Genomic DNA, 24,093 nt, shown 5'->3' with positions numbered 1-24,093 from the left:
TTAATTAAATATCGAAAATAAAACTGAATAATTGTTTAAAAGATTTTTTAAATATTATATCTGGTTTCTATATGCAATAACTAATTGTGTTTCTTTAATATTAGTGTGTCAAAAAATACATGCATATTTTAAAAAATTTGAAAAAAAAAGAAATTCTACTTTAATAAGTAGAATCAAAGATTAGAGTAGAACATAAATGTGTTATATAATTTATAAAACAATGGAATAAGTGTGTTTGATTTTTGAGAATGTTGTTTGATAACTTCCAGTTTATATCAAAATTAAAAAAAAGAAAATATTTTTAATCAATAAATTGCATAAACTTTTTTTCGTAAAGCTTCTATTAAATTTTATATTAGTGTGAAATCACAATTTTTGAAAGTGAGTATTCTATATTGTTTATATTAAGAAATAAATTGTAAATGCACATTCATTTGGGTTGTACCAAGCTCCTTATAAAAATTCCGTTAATTTTTCCCCAAATGTTCACTGTCAAAGTTTTTAAATGTAGTTTCCGAGACAAGGATCATAAATGGATTTTTTAAATTGTACAAAATAAGCACAATATCAATGTACTGGTCCATATGCAATTGACAACCGTGTATCACGGCTTTGAGCAATAAACTAGTATATAAAGTTTTTACACTAGTCCAAAGACTAAGACATAGAATACTTAGTCCCTGAAAAAAACTTTTAACCGGTACTTTAAAGTACTTTTAAAGTTATAGATTAGTTATTAGACCATTTAGTTAATAGACTGGTTCTAAGACTAGTCAATATATTAGTTAGTCTATTGTCTATACACGCAGAGAAAAAAAAAACATAGTTCGACGTAGTTACTATAACTAAACTATGTTCACTGTAACAATACATTATTATCAAAAAATATAATTGTTATTTTAATTTTATTTAAACAATATTGATGTTACTGTAATCATTTTCATGTTCATGGCAATTATGTATTTATGTATGATTCACTGAAAAATACACTGAAAAATTTCAATAACTAAGTAATGTAACGACTAATACCTATTATCTTAATAACAAGTATTTCAACTTACTGATAACCATGATATGTTATGTTGCTATATGTTGTATAACCATTATATGTTCTTATAAATAACCATTATATGTTTTGTTATTCTATGTCTGTTGCTACTACAACAAAACAACTTTAGCCTCACACCTCACACCTCACACATATTATTTTGCGTGTGTTGTTTAAAGCGACAATAAAATGAGTTGAAATAATTCTCATTTGGTTTATAACATTATACGTATAAGTATTTCACTTTGTATAGAATAATGTAGTTATGTTTTTGGGAATCAAATTAAAATTTGTAAGTCGATTTGAGGTTTTTACTTTTTTAGAAACTGTAATTGTACTGATTCAGTGATCAAAATAATTTTGATTTCGAATACATATTTTTAACGATATTTTGATCACATTGGATCATAATATAGTCATATACATGACTATATTAATTGAATATTATGGTAAATAAAAAATATTATGATAAAATGTTTTAGCTGATTTTAACCATAATATGATATTTTAGAATTGTTACAACAACCATAATATATTAGACTACAATCATAATTTTAACCATTATATGTTGCTCTTAGAACATGGTTATCACAACCATGTTTTTTCTCTGCGTGTAGAGATATCTGAATTTGATACAAATTTGTTGCTAATTATATTCGTATTTTAATATATAGCGGCGATTCTTTACTAAATTTTATATTCTGGATATACATACATATTATGTATATATATTTATATACTTCTAATGAAATTAAAATATACTTATACCCTACACCACAATAAGGGCAAGGGTATTATGCGATTGTGCTGATCCTACACCCTCCCTAAAGTATACCAATCGGCTCAGAATCACTTTATATTTATAAGGATAGGCCCATATTTATAGTCACCACCATATGAACCCTCTTGTAGAAAATCTATTTTTTTTTTGTCAACAATAAGTAAATATATTACGGAATTAAGGTAAAAATCAAAAAAGGCTTTATTATTTAAAAAAATAATTAACATACTCACTTAACATTGATACCTAATTTACATTGTTATTAAGTTTTTTTTAAAAAAAATTATATATTTTATAAAAAAACTGTTGAATAATTTGTAAATTATCATTTACTGTAGAAAAATCAGGAAGAAAGAGTTTTATTTCACACATTAATGCATTTCGAGTGCATCAAAATTTGCACAAATTTCCTAAAGCTTTATACATTATATGCATTAAACATTTTCTTTTTTATAAGTTTTCTTTCCAATATTAATTGATTAAAATGTTTCATTACCCAGTGGAATTAGCAATTAAATGTACATAAATTAAGCTAAATAGTTACGAATATTTTATTATGGTAACATTAAAATGTATCTTAAAATTACTAAATAAGGTTATTGGAAAAGTTGTATATCAAGTTGGTGGAATTAAATTAAAATGAAATTAGTAATAATTAGAACATGATTTTTTTTAGATTTTTTATTAAGTATTTAAAATAGTTTTCAATATAAATATTGAGCTTAAAGTGCCAAGTGAACCAACGAACAAAACATTTACAATTTATCTCCTTTGCTCGTGATAAAGTCTTAATTATTTGTTGTTGATTTAAATCCTGACATCTTTAATGACTGCATGACAGCAAAAACGTATAAATACATGAATGAGTATGCTAATGAAACCTCCTTTGCTAAGTAAACAAAAATGTAAAACCATTAAAATTAAAGAAAAAAAATAAATGAATATTTATACATACATACATATTTTGTGAATTTCAAACAATACACATTACAAACTTTATTATGACCACACTGGGCAGTTTTACTCTATTTAAAATCAAATACAAAATGTATATATTAAACGTAGTGGAAAAAATCTAAAACGGAATTAGTTTGACATTTTCAATTAATCTAGTGTAGTGCAAGTGCATTAAACTGCATCACAGTGTTTGTACGAGAGTTTGTGTGAATATTATATAATCTATCTAGATACTACTAACATATTTGTATTTAATAGTTTATTTACGTTACAAATATCGTGGCATAATCGCAACACAGTGATCGTGACCAGATTTTTTTCTGTTTTAAATAGAATTCTCCCCTCTACTGTTTGAACAAATAAATAAATGGCAAAACAAACATTTTGTTAGGCAAAATATATATATTAAACACAAAATAAATAAAAATATTTTACTAAAAAGCATAAATAAATTTAAAAAAACAAAATACTTCCACATGACAAAGAGGGAACTGCAGGCCAAATGCAACAATAAATATCAAACTATCGGATATCAAATTCAAGTACATTACATATTATAAATTAGGGTGGCGTGTTTATTTGGTGTTTGTTATCTATATTATATAAGTGGAAATAGATCTGCATGACATTGTCACGATTATCGGAAAATCTCTTAATAGAATTTGACATGTTATCTCTTTTCAAATTTATAATCAGTTTTATTTATTCCGGGTATGTAGTGTGAGCCCGTTATTGTGTATTCATATGTTGAAGTTTAGAAAATAATATACCAAAAATATTTAAAGTTTTTATCACTTAAACGTCAAACATAGTTAATTTGTTTATACTTTTTCGATAAGTTTCGAATGAGATAATCTGCAAAAATTGTGAACTAGGACTGGTCCAAAACTAATCCAAATATATGGAAAATCATAATCCATTTAACATTTTGATGTCCTATGTAAGGATCACATATATATCTATGAATTACATCAGAGTAGTGACAGAAATACCAAAAAATTAACATGATCCATGCCTGTATTACATAGCACTACTAAACGGTTTACATTTAAGTTGTTTTAAGTTAACCCAATGGATCATGTACTCCATTTAGGTAAACCCGTTTATTCTCTAAAGTATTTAAATTTTGGTTTACGAAATTTTTACATTTTAATAATGTTAGAATTGTATAAATGTAGTTACATATATACACACAGAAAACAGATCATTTGGAAATCGGTTAGCATGATAATTACAATCGTATCCCTGTTATAGAAAAACTGTATAATTGACTGATTTTCTATATTCAGTATTTATTTAATTTAAATTCATTTGTGATTTCAGTAAAAGCAATCGACTTTATTTAGGATTAAAATGTAAAAACATCTAATATTAGTCGCTGTGACCGAAAAGTAGTAGAAATTATAAAATATTGAGCATTGAAATCAATTATCATTTGGAAAAAATATTTAAAATTTAATTACCAAAGTCGTTGTTCACAAACGATTTTGCCAAAATTATGACCACCCTAATACTAATTTTTTAATGGATTTACCAGCTGTTAATACAAATATAGAATTTGTGTAATATTCAACAAAGACCACTGACAATTGATTTGCACTTAGCGTTGTTTGACCATATACGTGAAATAAAACGGAACTTTTGCTGGCCATTTGCTGATTGCTCCACACTTAGCAAAAGCTTGTGTATACGACTTTATTGGGAATTAAATAACATAGAAATATAAACCTAAAAAGTTCATAAATGACAGCGGTATGCTATATGAATTATTATATTAAAACTTATCATCAATATAATGTTTTGTAACATATTTACGTTTTTATTTAAGATAATTCAATATTAATGATTTTAATAAATATTTTTGACAGTGTACAAAAAACAATTAATGAAATGTTTGAGAAATATGTTTTAGTGATATAAATATTATTTATATTTACAGTATCGGTCAAAAACGAAAATTTACACAAATTTAAATATTTGATTAACATTTAAATGATCTCACTTAAGAATAAGTTTTAATATTTCTAACATATCATTTCTATGCTATGTTTTTAAAAAACTTTTATTAGACACTGTACGTTTAATTAAATGTTCACATTTCTATACCTTTTACTCCCATTATTATTGTTTTTATTTGATAAAATAATAATTTCGTTTGTTTTGGCATAGTCGCACATGCTATTACCCAGCCTCGTACATATCCAGACAAAATCTAATAATCTTTGAATTGCCATAAATTATTTTGCTAAAACATTGTCGTTAAATTGCAAACCGTAATCACCTTGATTTATAAACAATGGAAATTTGAAAATAAATAAATAAATTAAACAAAATATAAAAATTACACTTGTTTAAACAAATTGCACATACAATGTATTTGATTTTGTAATAATTGCAGTATTCACTGCATAAATTAATTCTAATGATAGAACTCATTAAAACAGACATTTTTTAAACAATTTAAATTTCACTTTCAACAAATATTAAAGTTATATATAAGTCAAATCCTACAATATTGTACTCTGCATCATGGTGAATAATATAAGTATCTACCTAGTAAATGCTTGCCTGTAATTAGGTAAGTAATCCAATCTTATTACCTTTTTACTAGGCACATCTTTTAAGGAGTTGCAATTTGCATTCTTTCAGTTACCATTACTTTACTTTATTGTTTATAATTTATTAATACACAAATTTTGATATTTATTTCGATTTAACCTTAAACCTTATCTAAATTTGTTTGATTTATATAATCATTGCTGATATTTCATTATTTAATAAACTCTACAAACAAAATTTATGAAATAAATTAGCTATAAATCTGATTCAAAGGTGACAATAATTCATGAGTGTAGGGTATATCAATTATAAATTCCTATTATGGGATCCAATTATTTTGACACGTTTTTACACACCTTGTAAAGTTTTCGTTGTTAATTGATTTAAATCATAATATTTTTCCATTCTCTATAATAACGTGCTAACTCAAATTAGTTGCTTTACACAAATTTGTATACCTTAAACACTAAGAAAATTAAATTTTTCACAACTTTTATCAATTAATAACCCTAAACTCCTCAGAAAATCATTTTGCCGGTCTTTACTGGCTTAAAAATTATAGTCCCCCTTCTGGGATGTATTTTTATGTAAACTCATACAAAATAGTATTATACCAATCCAATGTAAAGGCACATGAAACTTCATTCGTATAACAAAGCAGTATACATGATTGATATAAAACAAGATGGAAACAGCTGATTCGCTTTTTTATGTATATATTTAAAAATACATCCCTGATCTAATTTGAATCATTTTAAAAAATTAAAAGAGCGTTACGACTGTCAAATTTGACCCCCAGAGGCATGTCCCGGGGTATAAAGAGGTAGTCAATACCTCTAGTCTGGCCGAGACTAAAAAATTGGTTAGTTTACTGCTTAGCTTAGTCCTTGCATAGATTTAAAGAGGTCAGACCAGAGCACCGCATAATCTGGTACTACGGGTGGCCAGTTGCCCGCAGGACTATATCTTGGCTGGTCAGTTGGTTAGGTTCCTTCGGGATCCACGTAGTGGCTGTAGTTTAAACCCAAATTCGCAGGAAGAATAGACTGATGTAAAGTAAAGTCAATATTTCGGGATAAGTTCGGTTCTGTTGCAGAAACAATAGATATCCCACAAAGGAGTGACTGTAGGACTAAGCGTTAGAAATGAGTTGGTATTAATTGTATATGGTACGGGATGAATGTGAGGTACGGCGGGCCTCTACCTTTAATTAATATGTCGTATGTTTTTCTCTTATGAATGTGTCGTATGAATGAGATATGTGCTGGGTTGAATGATGGTGGATGAAAGGTATCATATACAAATTATACCATTGAATTTTCCTTCCTTGTCCAGATATGTTCATAGTATACTCTGTTCTTATCAGAATTACCACAGTGTGTGCCTGTGACTAAGAACAATGTCTTCGGCTTAATTCAGTTAAATCCAATGTACAAAATTTGCCAACTGAATTATTCATTGAAGGATAAAGGGACGATGGTAGACCGCTCTCAAGTCTACCCAGTGGATAAAAAAGACCACCGTGAAATAAGGCCGTCAAGGCAGGTGTCCACGTTAAAACTCTCGACATTCGTCAAATTTGTCGTATTCTCTCTCAATGTGTGCTGATTTCATTACATATTGCGTTTAGATGATCCCATCCGTACTCTTCTACACAAAATTTTGATAAATCATAATACCTGCTTGTGCTCGTATAAAGGCGGCTTAACACCAAAAATATTTAATTATCTTTTTTGTTAAACGGATAGAATTTCATTTTACTTCTTCATTAGATTTTACATACGTAAAGTGTGATCATGTGAAGGTCCCTTTAGCAAGCTGACAAAGTGAAGTAAATGGCTGCCATACATAATCGACCCTTTAAAAAAAGACTCAATTTCTTAACAAAATTATGCAAGTATTTTTAATCTAACCATGTACAATTATACAATTTGTTTTTATTTTCAGCATAATTATTTCGATTTCTTTATATTAAGCGAGGCAGGAATTCAGCAGTTGCTTGTATCGTTGAACACCTGTATTGTTATGTCGTCAAATTTGTCTAATCTATTCACAATTGTTTGATAAATATATAAATATACATATGTATAAAATAGAAATGTAATTGTTTAATAATGTTTTTGTCTTTTGTTCTTTCGCCGTTTTTACAATACTATTTACAACTATTTTTTTTATAGCATATTGTTTTTTTTTTGCAAATGAAAGTTTTGATTAAAACAAAGGTTTTTCCTAAAATAAACAAATATGTTTGTAAATTGTTTGGACTTGAACAAGTACGAAATGCTTATAATGGAATTACTTTCTATTCGTAAATACTACCACAGTTGACAGAGACATATTTATTGAATTTTTTATTTATTTAATATTATTTATTGTTTATTTACCCCACCCAAAGTGTTAAAATATGTGAGTATAAATATTCATATCCTATAATATAAATAGTATATGAATTTTTACATTAAGTAATCGATTATTTAATAATATTAGTGCTAGGAAAATAGAAAAATAAAAATTAATAATAATTATTAATGCAGCAAGTGTTTATTTAAAAAGTATAAAACAATTTTCCAACGATCATGGTCTTTTGTTTGGTATTTAATTGTTCAAAGTAATTATATAAATTGTACACCAGTATATATACACTGGTTTATATTATATTAGCCTCATGAACTCCGGTATATAATAGGCGTTTTAACTGTTAAACAATATTCTGTAACTTCTATAAAATGTTATATCAAAATCGTGATGATCGTGTTAATTTTTTTGGACCAAGTTTATTTTAAAGATTTAAGTTTGAAATTTTTTATTTTATGGAATTAAAATATATGTTGAGGATGATCCAGATATACTTATATTATATGATTACAATTCCATTATTTAATAATACATTAAAAATAGGGCTTTAATTTATGTTCATACTTGTTCTTAAAATTAAATTTTAATTTGAATTTATATGCTAAAAGTAGTTTCAAACTCTCAAGTATGAAGGTATCATGACCGATTATATGATAGATAATCTAAAACAATAATGGAACAAACGGTAAAGGTCAAAAAAGACCAATTTCAATTCCCGGGTATCCGAATGTTTCCGGATTTATGAATCTTATTCAGTCTTGGATCGTCTATATATCGTCAAGCAAAATCGAAAGAAAAAATGGCTAACGTAGGGCCGAACATTTCACAAAGACAATTAGCCTTCTTGTTTCTACATACGACAATAGTGCCGTTTTTATTCATGTTATTACCAAAATATCTAGAGTTAAGGATACTCCCATCATAAGTGAACGGATTCCCCTTTATTTAAGGCCATAAATTCCCAGAGAAATGGATGCGGGAAACTCTGATTAGAATTCCTAAGATAAGTCCAACTTCAGACTGCAACAATTGAAGAAGGATCAATCTGCCTTCCAAACCACTGAAGACAATGTGGCAGATTATCCTAGACAAAAGTGATGACACACTTCGATCCAAATAAACAGGGTTCAGAACACAATCTTCATATTTATCATATCCCTTTCATTTGAATAATTTTGGAACATATTTTCGAATTCAATCAAGAACTATATTTACCTTGACCTATAAAATCAACAAAAAATTTGAGAAACCCTAATACGAACAGGAATTCTCGAAAAAATTGTCAATATATTAAGGGCACATTACACCGCAAAAAAAATGGGAAACCCTGATATAAAGAGGAGTTATCGATAAAATTTTCAATATATTTATACACAGCTTTTCAGTGCAGAATTCTCCATATTGGCTTTTAATATAAAATCCGGTGATGCTAGGTGTTCAAGTAAACCCAGAGGATTATGCTGTAGAAATTTGACGAGTGAAATAAAGTTTGTTAACACTGATCTAAACAGATTAAAGCTGTGTGTATATGTAGAAATTGTATTTAATTTAAGGAATTTTGTACGGCACTATGCCCCTCTTAGTAATTATGATCCTCACTAATCCAAGTGGAGCTAATAATGCTTAATAAGGAAGCTTTCAATATGAGGATTAATATATTCATATTCTATACAGTAGTACAGGAAAACATAAAACATTTTAAATTTTCAACACTGCACAATAACAATTACTGTGCAGCAAACATGTCTTAATCAAATTTTATCATAAATATTTCAGACAATAAGTAATTTTCCAAGAAAAATACGAAAATAAACATTATTTATTAAAATAAATTCCCACTTAGCATACGATTACAGAAGATAAATATTATTAAAATTAATAAAATTTGTGATCAATTTGCATACACATCAATTTATTCACCCAATCCATAATGCAGCATCTAGTAAATCTCATATTACACATACTCGTACTTGTTGTACATACATAAATTATTTCTGAACTTATTTTTATCCGCTTATACTGAACTTTAAAATTTGTTTATGTTAGAATTAATGTTTTGTGTTTTAACACCACATGGGGCTTTAATTTTGCACTTGTTAGTATGTACTATGTCGGTCATATGTTGTATCTGTGGTTTAGCTAACGTTTTGTTAAATATCAAATCAACGGAAATGTACGAACAGTAAGAGATAAAAGTGTGTGAAAAAAGGAAAATAAGTAATAATACAATTTTCTAAAAAACAAGTAAGAGGTATATATTCGGCTCACCTAAATTTAATATAAACTTCACCATGGTGTCTTAAACATTTTTAACAGTTTTTCAAATCTAAAATCACTTGGAGATCAATATTCGGGCTTAAAGCTCTAGCTTAAAATTTTTACACCCATCGTAAAAAAAATTTCTCATTCCGTTTATAACACAAAAAATTATTGGTCATAGACCAATAAAAGTATATATGTATATTTTTATCATTCAAATAAAAAAATTATCCAATTAATCGAGGATTTTTTTTTCTTCGAACGAATAAAAAATTTAGAATGAAGAATAATTCGAACAATTTTTGTCGAATAATCGAATATTCGAATAAAATTTTAATGTTACTTTTATCCATATACTATATAAGAAGATTTGTTATAATTGAAACAAATATCTACTGTTTTCTAAAAATTTATATTTTGCAAGGTTAAAAGTACAATGCTTTCTGTTTAAGAAGTGGTTCTGTGGATTTTTTAAATGCTTGCAATAACTGAAACTGATAGTTCCTAAAAAACCTGTATATGTATAATTTAGTAGCTAGTATTTTTAAGCGAGTTATGTTCGTTAAAGTCATTTGCTGAAGGGATCTTTATATGGAAGATAGGATCGATTATTGACCAACCCTCATAATACATAAACATTTTGGTTCCTTATAAATTTGTACATTTCATATTTCATTGCCATCCGCACTTTTATAAGCCAGTTATTTGAATCTAATAAGGACCCGATATTTCGACGTGTTACAAACGGAATGAGAAATACAATGTACCTTCATTTTTCTTGATGGTGGGTATAAAACATGTTAAGAAGCTGATGAAATGCGCGCATATTTCTCTACTTAAGTTAAATATCGTATACATATATCATCATAAAAGCTTCAGCTTCCACTTAAAAATCTACTGAGAAATTCGAAATAGCTTGAGATTGAACTAGATTATTAACATATAAGTGCATTAATGTACGCAAACCCGTTTTTATCCGTATCTTAAGATTTTTAGGTGTTTGGCAAGTTTTATTTATGTTTTATTAAATTATTCGTTATTCGATAGAGTCGGAACGTAAATAGCTGCAGAGTATTGAATATCGGTCCATGTACCCTACACAAAAGTTTCATAACAGCAAAAAATTCTGCCAAATTTTATGAGGATCGGTAAACCATTGACTCTTCCGCCCTTAAAAATAGCTGCAAAATTATATTAAGTTATAAGTCCTCTTTCAAATGGATTATGTTTATAATACGGTTTGATATTTTACAAATTTATAATCAAAATCATGAGTTATTTCAGAATTTTGACTGATTGCATCACCGATCTTGCTGGTATCAAATAAAAAAAGCAAGTCTGATCCCGAATATGTCTGGGGTTTATCGAAAACTCCTTTTTACAAACAATATATACAAAATTTAAAAAATTAATTAATTTTTAACTTTTTCCATTTTTGTGTTAATTGAAATTTAGTGTTGAAGCACACTTTTACACTTCACTGCTAATATGTACATATAAATGATGTATTAGCGAATGTACATATATACGTTTGCACTATTATTACAAGTAATTGAAATGTAGGTGAACAAATTGTTAATAATGTGTTTTTAAATGTTTTTATATTGTAATAAATTAAAGACACCGTACAGAAAGACCAACGGAAAATAATAAAATAAATTTATTTGCTCGACTTTAATGCCGTTCGCAACCAATAATTTAATGGATCAAATAACAATAATCAGCTTAAAAAGTAGAAATGGCATAAAATTTAATATTAAATTTAATAGAATACAATATTAATTAAATATGTATAAGATAAAAGTGTAAAATACATGAGTATTTAACTAGACAAATAAATTATTTGTTTACTTAAAAAATTTGCCAGATAAAAATTACATCAATTTGCATAGAAATAATAAAACATACATACATATGTATGAATTTTTTAAATATAAAGAAATAACTTTATCAATATCGCAATGAAATCAGTGTAATTACATTTGTTATAAATGTTAAAAAGTGGGAGAGAGGATGTGAATGTAAATGTAAAAAATAGCAATAAATTGTTAAATAATCATTGCAATTGTAGGTATGAATGAATTTTATATCTAACCCTGCCGTTTATAAAGCTAACGTTTAAAAGTAATTATTAAAACCGAATGGTGGAATAGGATGTGTTTGATTTTAAAGGCGTTACAAAGAGATTGTTAATTAAATCTGTTGATATTTTAAGACAGGTGTGGTGATTTTAGAATTTAACAAAAGTTATATTATTTATTATTGGAATACAAAAAAAAACATATTTTTTACAACAGGATTTTTATCATAAACAAACAATTGAGAAAACCATTATTTTATTTAGTAGTATAATATAATGTCTATCAGAAAATTAGTGAAGGCCATTAGCTAGATCATTTTGAAATATAATGATAAATTCATTCAGTTTAAAATCATGGCTTATATAACTCAGAAAATAATACTAAGCCGGGGGAAAAACTTATAGAAAAGTACTGAAAATTGATACAATTTCTTACCAGGTTTGTTAACGTTAAGACAATATTATCATTTTGACAACCACCGTGGTAATTATGTAAACACCTCGTTGTTATTGCAATAACGCTGTTATTTTAAAGATAACAGAATAGTTATACATTCCGATGTCATATAACATTTTATAAATAAAATTGACTTTATATATTGCCTCTTAAACCATTTGGCACGATATCTGGAATTCAAGATGTGATGGACAAATTCATTTAAAAATGTATACCTTCTCTTGAAGGTTATGTTATCCAAGCAAGTTATTTTCAACAGATTTATGTATTTTTAAACATATGGAAATCCCTTAATCGAAGTCACCAGTTTACATTATCACACAAGTAAAGTGATAGATGAAAATTTTGTGTAAAAGCAAATAAATTAGATAGTCTAAATGCACTATGTAATTAAACCATCACACATAGCCTAAACCCATCTATTCACAATATTAATATATGAACTTGATAGAATTACAACGTAATAACAAATGAAATATGTATATAAATTTGTATAAAAAACGAAATATATTTTAATATATAACATTGATTTTAAATCCTATTAAACTTGAATAATAATGGTAAGATAAATATTATAATAAATTTAACTTTTTATTGGTAGAATCCAGTTATGTCTGTATTTTTTAAGCAATTTAAACTAATTAAAAATGTCATTAAATTTAAGAAATAAAAAAGCTGTTCTGAAATATTTTTTGGTTTAAAATACGCAATAGAATTTTTTTGCTGAATCGAGTAATATTTAAAAAATATTTACTTCATTTAAGTATAATTTATGTAAAAATCTAATTCACATTAAATTAAACTAAGTAGATACTAAATCTATCTACTCTAAATCATTAGGTTTAAAAACAGTTAATTAATATAAAATTGATGACACAAAAAGTTTGCACTGTGTCATTAAAGTATTTACTTTATTTGCAGTGCATACCTTCAGGCTTACAGTTTTATTAAATTATACAATAATTAAGAATTTTTTAATTATTGCATTTTACTCTACAATTCTAATTAAACAATATACTAAAAATAATTTATACTAAGAGCAACATTAAATGTCATTATTTTTATAGTCATTTATGTTTTTTTATTACAATTTTTAATTAAAACCAAAAGTTATAAAACGGAAATGGTATATAGGAAATGATATAACTGTTAAATAAAGTGTCCATGTGTGTATATTTGCTAAGTAACACACATCGCACATATGTATGTATGTGTATGCATTCATTTTATGCAGCTTGTTGCTTATTTTTCATTATGTATTTTTATTTGCCAAATACTGCCAATTAAGTTAGTGTTGCTCTTGGCAACGTATCTATTCTATATCTCTACACCATCACAAAAAACATGAACATATCATCAACGGTCAGTCGTTTGTTCATTCATAATTTGAGTAATTATTTTTTAAAAATAATGGTGAGTACGACTTAGTTAATCCTCTAACTTAAACAAATATGATACAATAAATAGCATTTTTAAACAACAATTTAAATAAATATTTCTTTAAATCGATAAATTCAAATATTTGAAATTCTTCTGGTAAGATAATCACAGATATAATTGTTTGATTTAAATCTTCAACAAAACATTTTTTTCACTATGACGCGCTATAGGGTGCTATTAAATAAAAATCTCTTTATATTCATGATGACTATAACCATCCGAAATACCCTCGTTTGTTTCTCTTCATATACATATGTATGTATGTATAAAATACATATGTATATGTAACACATACATTTGTATATGTATTTATTTTTGTACGAATGTACATGCAATTATACAACTATATTACGGATGCACTTGCAGTGATACAAATAAAGTTTATTTGGAAACACAAATACAAAAACATGTGTAGATTTACTCATACCTTTACATTGCCATATGTCGGTAGAAATATCGAAAGCACCTTAAGTCGTGTTAATTTAAAAATATCAAAGTGTCCACGATCATATTGACAAATGCCCCAGAATTAAAAATACTTTTCATAAAGTATTCGATATTCTAAAATCGTAAACAAACATTTCAATGTGCAAATGTAAGAAGAAATTTCACCCGGAAAAGTGTGTCTCTTATACAAATTGTTAACAAACACTTTTTGATAAGTTATAGTTCCCAGGGTGATTATTAAAATATAAAGTTATATACCCATGTCTGTCTGTCATACACACGAATATAGGGCATATTTTGGTTACATTTATTGCATGTCTTAATCCAAGTGTGCATGTTTTTCGACTTACGGTACTTTAATCTATTATAACAGAAAAATACATACTACATGTTTCATTCATTTGACGTTATATATATATGTATGTTGTATATACCTATGTGCAACAATCAAACCATGCGAAATGAAAAATCTTTAACAGCCAGATGTTGCATGATTGTGCTCGTACTGCAAAATACTCGGCTATACATTCATTCACTAATTCATGCATCCATTAATATCGTTGACTTAAATGCTAAAAAATATTTACTTTTATTGCATGATATATCAAATATAGAATATTTGCGAATGAATCTATATCAAATATAGATTCATTTGCATTATTAAAATTAAAATAATTTATTAATACAAACATATGTATGTACATTAATAGAAACAGTTATGTATGTAATTAATATGAAACAAATTAACATTAAATACGAAGTATTGAATATAATAAAGAGCATTGAGATTTTATTTATACGAAATATGTGCTATAAAGAAATAACTAAGAATTCATTAAAAAAAAATTAATAAATTTTCTATTCTGCTAATAAAAAAGCTAATACACTTGCTATTTAGGGCGCGGAAATTGACTATATATAAATTGACAAATGCAAATCCGTTCGAGTCAACTAGAGCGGAATTAGTGGCATGAGCATGAGAATCTCTCTTAACCATATAGAATAATAGAAGGTTAGTAGGACCAAACTTAAACAAAAACATGTATGAATGTATAGTCGGGCGTAGCCGACCATATGAAACCCTACACCAGTCAGTATGTATGTTAAAAATGGGGATTATTTAAAAAAATAAAGCATTTGGTTTGTTTCTTTAACTTTATTTCGGAATATTTTTACTTTTTTTGGCAAAAAAAGATATTTTTTAAGAGGGCTTAAAGGGGAGTAGGGCAAAATATGGCCCTATCCTTAAAAATTTTGGTAGGGTGAGTTAAGTCTTCTTCAATATTATTTATGTAGAATTTAAAAGTGTTATTAGTGTTTGTATGAGAATTTTGACCTTTAAGTCATTTTCTGAAGGGGAGTTTGTATGGGGGATAGGGTCAAATGATATTAGTGTTTGTATGAGAATTTTGACCTTTAAGTCATTTTCTGAAGGGGAGTTTGTATGGGGGATAGGGTCAAATGAAGCCCGATCATTACAAAAATCGGTAGTGTCATTTAAAGCTTAATCGACTCTGAAATTGATTCTAAGCCGATTGGTATACTTTAAGGTGGGTATAGGACGAATATTTTTGTATGTTACTAACATCAGCACAAACCCAATATACCCTCCCCACTAAAGTGGTGTGGTATATAAAAAAAGTAAAACTTTTTTCCGTAATATTGGGTATTTCTGTTAATGTTTTAAATAATATCTTTAAATCGCAGACTAGAAATTAAAATCCAATTTTTAATAAATATTTCCATATAACTTTTTGCAGATTTCCTACCTATTTTACATTTCATCATACCATACACATGTGTAGCGAATTTACAAACGAACATAAGCTTTTGTACAAAACTGAATGTCCTTTTTTTACTCCACAATCTTTCATATGTCCATTGAAAATTTTAATGAAAAGTATGTTTCAAACATAAAGCTATTCATTAAAAAATTTAATTTAAAGGAAACAAAACATTTTTAATCAACTCAGAGAACAATTAAAACTATATTTTAAAAGGACAAAATAAATAAATTGAAAAATTGTAAATTCAAAATTATGTAATACTTACAATCTTGCTGAATAAATTAAAATGAATTGTTTTGTAAACATAGTAATAACTAGCAATTGCGACCACTTTCCTGTTATCGTCCTGATTACACAGAAGTAGTCTAGTATATATACTTTCAAATTAATTAGTCAACTTATTCATAAATATATACATATGTACATATACGTCTTTTTACACGATTTACATTCACTGATTTTTCTAATTACTTGTAAGCGATTGCGGTAAGTACCTACATCCAATAATATCACCGTGTTTAAATAATGTCTTTAAATGTGATTGTGTAAGTAAGTTTTAGCATTTTAACCCATTACATGGCAATGAAATTTCTTGCTGGATAGCTCCATTTTGAGCTTAAAGTTAAATAGATGCCAAATTTATCAGATGTGATTTGTCCAAATGTTAAAGAAACTTTCTTAGATTCGTTTATAGTCCACATTATGTGGAATAATGCGTGTGAGATAATACACGAATTTTTAAATATAATGGTACTTTTTAAACTCAAAATTCTAGCTGATTACGTGAAAAAATTCGAAATTCGTAGAAACAGGTTATAGCTTTTCAAACTTAAATTTTGTAGATCAGTGTTATTTGTAAAAGTTTGTATTCTTAATTCTAGTTAGTAAAAAATACTTAAAATGAGACTACGGTATGAAAAAGTACTATAGTAATGAAATTTCCATGCCTGATATACACATTAAGCTATTTTCATTCCTAACATCAACATAATCATTCAAAAGGAAAACTTTAAGCCAAGCTAATCCTATAAAAGTCTCCTGTGTCACATAAAGAATTTAAAATATTTACAATGAACTGACTGACAAACATGGCTCATTCGCTCGTTCATTCATTGTCAGTATTCTCAAGCATTTACATCACAATCACAGTCAATGTTTGTTTAGCAGAGATACGAGAATAATACAAAGCATTTGTTAAATGAAATTTTTAACATTTTGAAATATACAAACAAACAATCAAACACATAAAAGGATGAGGAAACACAATAAAACACTAATATAGTAAAGCAATGTCAAGTAAGTGTGGCATTTAGTAGTATCATAATAGGGATAACAATTGAGTTTCAAAATTTTTTAAAAAATCTACAGGTCGTAAATTTAAAATTTTTTAACATCAGTAAAATTATTTCAGTTTCTCGTTCTTCAAAGGTACTTTTTGAATTCTCTTAAATATTGAATATAGAAACATGGAAATAAGCATCTATTTATACTATAAATATAAGAGCCTAAAAACATTAACTTAACATTAAGGTGTAACTTAACATTATGGAGAAGGAAGGTAAAATAGTTTAGCCATAATATTTTGGTTTTCCCATAACAAAGCCGAAAAAAACTATGTACTTCTATATCAGATTAAAAGAATGTCGTTACTATAGTACTTCAAAGTAATGCAGACGGTAAATAGTAGACAATAAAATGTAATTTACTGAATTTTTGCTGGATAGATTTTAAATTAATAAGTAATAATATTTTCATTTTAAAATTACATTCTTTTCAATAACTGTCCATCTGTTAACTTAAGCGTAAAGTCTTTGTTTATTTTGTCATTGTCATATTGTTATATGCAAATATTTCCCTCTCTCTCTCGTCACATTCTTCAGCTCCTCTTTGAAAAGGGAAACAAATACTCACCAAACATCCTACTTCGCGTTGTTCATACAAACCGTCTAGTCTACATAGTTTTTTTTCTTTCTTTCTTACTGAAAATGACATTTATTTTATTGTGTGCTTTGCTTGTTTGTATGACTTAGTTTTTGCTATTAAAAATAATAACTGTTATTTCTTGTTTTCCTTTTTCTTTTTTTATTCTTGTGTTTTATTTGTGTCTTTATCCTTTAAAGGAAATATTGCCGGAAGCTTGCCGCCAGCAAGACATAAATTCAAAGCAATTCTATGAAAGAAGTTAATATATTCGGTCCACACGAACGCAAAATACCCAACATTTGCAAGAAAAATGTGTTATTATTATTGTTAATATTACCATTTGTCATACGCATATTAAAAAAAATAAATATTTTGTCCGCCTGAATACCTACAAGATACTAGAAGTAATCAGAAAACATTTTGGATCCAAATTATCATACAAGAGAACCTTCGCCTACAGATATTTAGAAATCTAACATAAAACTGTCATATACAGTTATCAGATCTTACAACTTTGGCAGTAAAATATTCAAAAAATGTCTAACAATAGTGAAAACTTAAAGTTTTTGCTTTAAAACGTTGTCCAAAATAGATTTTCTGTCGGTGTTACAAGACAAATATTGTAATTTGACGCTGTTGTTAGATGTTTTCTGAAAATGATTTTGTCAATACTGAAAGATCCAAAAGCCGTCATACATAGCTATACATACGTGAATCTGTCAAATATATGTATGTAAATATATAATGTAATGTAATGTTATACATTTCTTATTTAAATTAAAAATTTAAATACTAATTTGAACAATTATTTAAGCATTAAATAAATAAATTGAATTTTAATGTTTTATTTGTAGAGCTTGTTTAATCTTGTGTAATATTGCCATTTATTCCTTTTTTTATAATATTAATATTAAATATATATTTTTTTTAACTACGAAATGTTATGTAATTGCTGAAAAAACACAAAATCACAAAATTTCGTCCTTCAGATCCGTATGGAAAATATTTTCACTATAAACCTAAATTCTAACGAAAAACATACTTCCTTGAAATCAAAACCTAATCGTGCACAAACAACACGAAAATCTTGAAAGCATGACAAAGAGAATCCATGTGAAAGCTGACAGCAGTCGAATTTGCCATATCCGATTTTAATGAAATTTACGACGCATATAATATGTACGTATATATACAATATCATTGACTTTTTCAATGGAAACTCATTTTATAACTGATTCATCATCGCACAGCCCAAACGGATACAACTAGAATTATGAAATTTTGACAGTAGAACACCAAAAATGTATTGGTGGTACTAAAGGCGAAAACCGGGTAAATATGTTTTTTTTCATTACCTTACACTTTTTTAGTGACAAGAATAAATTTAAATACACATGGGGAATTTCATGTCAAGAGTCCCAACTCAAAAAATCGATTTTGACGAAATTTGCATTAAGGTTAGTATTAATATTTAGACACCCTCTAAGTTCGGGATCAATGTTGGATATTTTGGTCATACAGGGTTTTTTCCAATGAGTGTAACTTTTCACCTATTGGTTCTAGATTGTCTAAATGAATTCAAATAGCTATTTCTTCATTCTTTCCATTTTTTTAATAATCACAAAGCTCTTAAAGGCAATGGTCTAAGCTTTCTTTTGAGTAAAACAAATTGTATAAGCTTTCTTATAAGCCAAAAAAGTGCCGGTTTTGAAAAAAAAAAATTACATTGAAAAAAAGTACTAAATATTATAAAAACGGGAAATCTATTTTTTAGTACTTTTTGAAAGTAAAGTTAACGATATTGTTTTTTAAATCAAAATATTTTACTTCAAAAAAGCCTAAGGATAAATTTTCGGTGCATAGAATACAACGTAAAATAGATAAGACAGCTCCTACAAAAACCAGAACTCTCTTATGTATGCTAGTGAAAATTTTACGACACAAGACTATCTTTTATATTTGACATTGAAGTATGTAAATATTTACTACGAAAATTGACCAATAACTTGTGGAAGTAAAATATTATATTTACACCATTCGAAAGATAATATAAATATAAATTCATAAATTATACTGAGTTTTTAATAGTTTCAAATTTATATTATATATTATATATACTATTAGAAAAATTAACAATTATTTTTAATTTTCAAATGGAACAATTTCAAATAATCACATGTGTAGTAACTTTCATTAAAATCAAAAATGTCAAATCCTAAAATCAATTTTTTCTGTCCGTTTTGTAATGGATTATCCCATCACAATCCGCACATTATATTTTTCTGGTATGTTGTGAATTAAACCCCCCCCACACACCTGGTGGTGACCCCACTACTCCGTATAAACTCTCTTTTATTAAAAATTTGTACATTTTAATGATTCAACGTCACGCATTTCGTAAATTACATTGGATGAACATACACAAATATTTACACCAATTTGTTAGCTTATTAAAAAGTCCAACATGTTTTGTTGACCCATATTAAAAATACGTTTATTAACAGGACCTTGTTTAATAGGGATGATAAACTCGAAAAACTGCCGTGTTCTATATCATATGTTGTAGAACAATTATTTTTATTTAAATCAAGTTAAAATTATTTATTTTCTTTAACAATTAGAAAAATTAAAAAGTACATATCTCCAGATTTATAAATCACGTTTTTATAATCTCCGTACTCAACTAAACAATATTGTGTAAATTTTTCATAAATATCGGATCAGAGCTTTTGAAAATTATGGAATTTTTACTATAATTTTGTATTGAGTTTTAAAACGTTTCCTAAAAAGTACAAAAAAACGACTTATGTACTTTTGCCTTTTTACCACATAAATATTTGTTACATTAACTTTCATAGTTCATTACTCGTAGCCACAAAATCAATTTGTTTAATTAAAATTCGAAACAAGTCTAATTTTTCATTCAATAAACTTTCTTTCGAAAAAATACATTTCTGCCTCAGTAATTACAAATATTTGTTAAATCAACCATAAAAAGGATTAAACGTTTCGTAAGGACAAACAAGAAATAAAATACATATACATACATATAAACATTAGAGAGACATGCTGAACAGCCTTTTTAAAAATCTCATGTAGGAATAGCTTTCAATACAATTTTGTTACGGGCTTCAGTCGTCTACCAGAAATTGAAAATCCTAACCTCATTATAATTTGTAAAAAAAAACTATCCTCATTTTTTAAATGGGCCTCAAAAATTATATAACCTATTAGAGAAAAATAATTTAATTTTTTGGAGAATTTTGGTTTAAAAAATTATTTTGGTGGGTCTGACGAGCATTTTATTTTTCATCTCATATTTAAAAATTTATATGCCCATTTGCGAAAAGGAGATCAAGTTTTTTAATCGCTGGTAGGCAATTTTTCAATTTTTTTATTTTTCTGGTACTCAGTACATTAACATGTGTTGGGTGAGAGATATTCCTAAAAATGGTACGCGAGACACCCTAATACATACTTACATTTGTATTAATGTCTTTCAAGCAATACAAATACTAAACACAGTTGTACAAACATTCATATGTATGTCGTTTTAGTTCAGAATATTCATAGATATTTATTAGGGTGATTGTTCTTAGGATATTAAATAGCCGAACATTAAATTCTGTAATTCCGAACTTTTTGCTTTTTTTCTGAAATTATTGGACAAATATAATATAAACTGAAAATATTTAATATTTATATATAAACAGACGTAGCTGATCTCATATTGGATACAGACATTGTATTGTCCAGACTGAATATCGTGGTCAAGCGGACCAAGTTCTTGCTGGAATCAGTTATTTTTCAATTATCACTCTATATGTATATAGGGAGACAAAACATACATATCTGAAGATCTACATGGAATACGTAAAATATCGTTAGAATTAAGACATTTGTAACCCAAATTAAAAGATTAATGTAAAATATACATATATATAAGTACTTTTAATTATAGGCACCTTAATGTATTTGCAAAGACTCCAATCTTAAACATGCACGAAAATATTTAACAAGAAAAAAAAACAACACAAACAAATCTGTAATTCAATCAAATCGAATCGATACTGTATACATAAATAGTATATACCTATACATATGTACAAAACTATACACCTACACATACACTTACTTCTGTACATATTATGCATTGAAGTGTAAATATTAACATGCTCCTTAAATTAAAGTTTTCAATTTTATAAAATTTCATATAACTCTGATATTTAGAAGAAAATAAGTGAAGGCATATTGAAAAACCATTCAAAAACTCGCAAACATTAGGATTTCTTAAATAAACGAATGTCCAATATTGAAAACTTTTTGGTCCATCTCTCCCAGGAATACTAAGCATTAGGTTACACAAAATGTTATATTCTTAAAAATTGTATCATCCTAACTAAACTAACAAAAAGTATCGTAAATTCTATAAAGAATGTGTTTAGATTAAATTTTATTTTCAATTCAATATTCGAGGACTCATAAAGTAAATATAAGATCCAATTAGTTGCAGACTTTATGTTCGTATAACAATGAAAGTAGAGAGTCTAGTATGGTCATTACGAGAAATACTATGAATACAACTACAAATAGTTATTTGCTATTCCCCCAGCAGTTTTACTAGTAGTCATTGTATCTATATGACGTTATATAGTACCCATTGAAAAGTAATTTGTTTGGTAAGTAAATGTCATTACCATGTTTTTTGATGGGTATATTTTGGGTTCAGGTTCCCCGGCAGACTAGTTGGTTTTTCTTTTATTCTGGATATGATAGACCGTTTAACTGTAATTTAAGTCCAAATATAATTTGTTTTATAATTCAAAAAATAAACCCAGGAAAAACTTACTTTAGAAAATAATGAATATTTTAATAATAAAATAATTTTGATTAGCATTTTAAATAGAAAGTTAAAGAAGTACTGACAATTTCGCTTACAAAGAAGTTGTTGTGTAAGATGTTTTATTTAATTATAAACAGAGTCGGCTAGAATACGAACCTGGAACTTTGGTTTAATAGTCAAACGTTCTACTCGCTGCACCACTACTTATCTGTATCTATATGTTGTTGAGAAAGTACAAGTCATTACCAGATTTTTGCTGGCAATAAGTTCAGTTCGCACTTAGTGTCCTTAAGTTATCTGGAGTGTAATCACTTTGTAATGCTGGGTTTATATATCTGCAAAAGTTCATAGGTATGTGTAACACAATAAGTTTGTACATGTATTTTTGTGATTATTATTTGTTTGCTGTTTGTAGAACTTGCATTAAACTTGTACAAAATTCTTGGAAATAGAAGAAGAGGAAACAAACAACTTTAAGAAAAATACAGAGATTTTAGAGAATTTAATGTCTCCGTTCATGTTTTGGACAGTTTTAGTGAAATTTTTAAATCTATGACGAAAGTTTTATCCAACGACCATTCTTTTGATCCTGACAAATGCAAACACTTTTTAAATCAAATTCTATGAATAGTATGAATCCAATATTTTTCTGCACATAATAAAACTTATAAAATATATTAATGTTATATGAGATCAAAGAAATAATCCGATTACACTATCGGGCATGTTGTGTGCTTCTTTACCATAGTCTCTTCTGGATTTCGAATCTACGAAATTCTGACTGAAAGACTAGCTGAAACTCATACAAAAAAAGTTACTTACATACATAAGAAGGCCCATAAAGGGCCTCAAGTTAGGTATAGAACAATGTGTGTGTAGAATTTAATAAGATTTAATAAGAATAATAAAATATTTTTTAATAAATAATAATATAATGCCGAAATATTTATACGATTTGTAAACGATTAAAATTTAGGCAATTATATACCAATTTAAAATCAGATTCGAAATTAAAAATACATTTATTCTAACGTCAATGTTCGCTATCAAAACAATGGATATTTTATAAAAAAGAGGAAGACAACTGAAAGTGTAATATGTAAAACTAAAGAAAACTTGCTCCATAATTTATGTATATTAATCAATAAAATAAACAT

This window comes from Lucilia cuprina, chromosome 4 (genome assembly GCF_022045245.1).
Source record: "Lucilia cuprina isolate Lc7/37 chromosome 4, ASM2204524v1, whole genome shotgun sequence".
In the NCBI taxonomy this organism is placed as follows: Eukaryota; Metazoa; Arthropoda; class Insecta; order Diptera; family Calliphoridae; genus Lucilia; species Lucilia cuprina.
The sequence above is the reverse complement of the archived record's forward strand: the minus strand, read 5'-3'. Positions refer to the sequence as shown.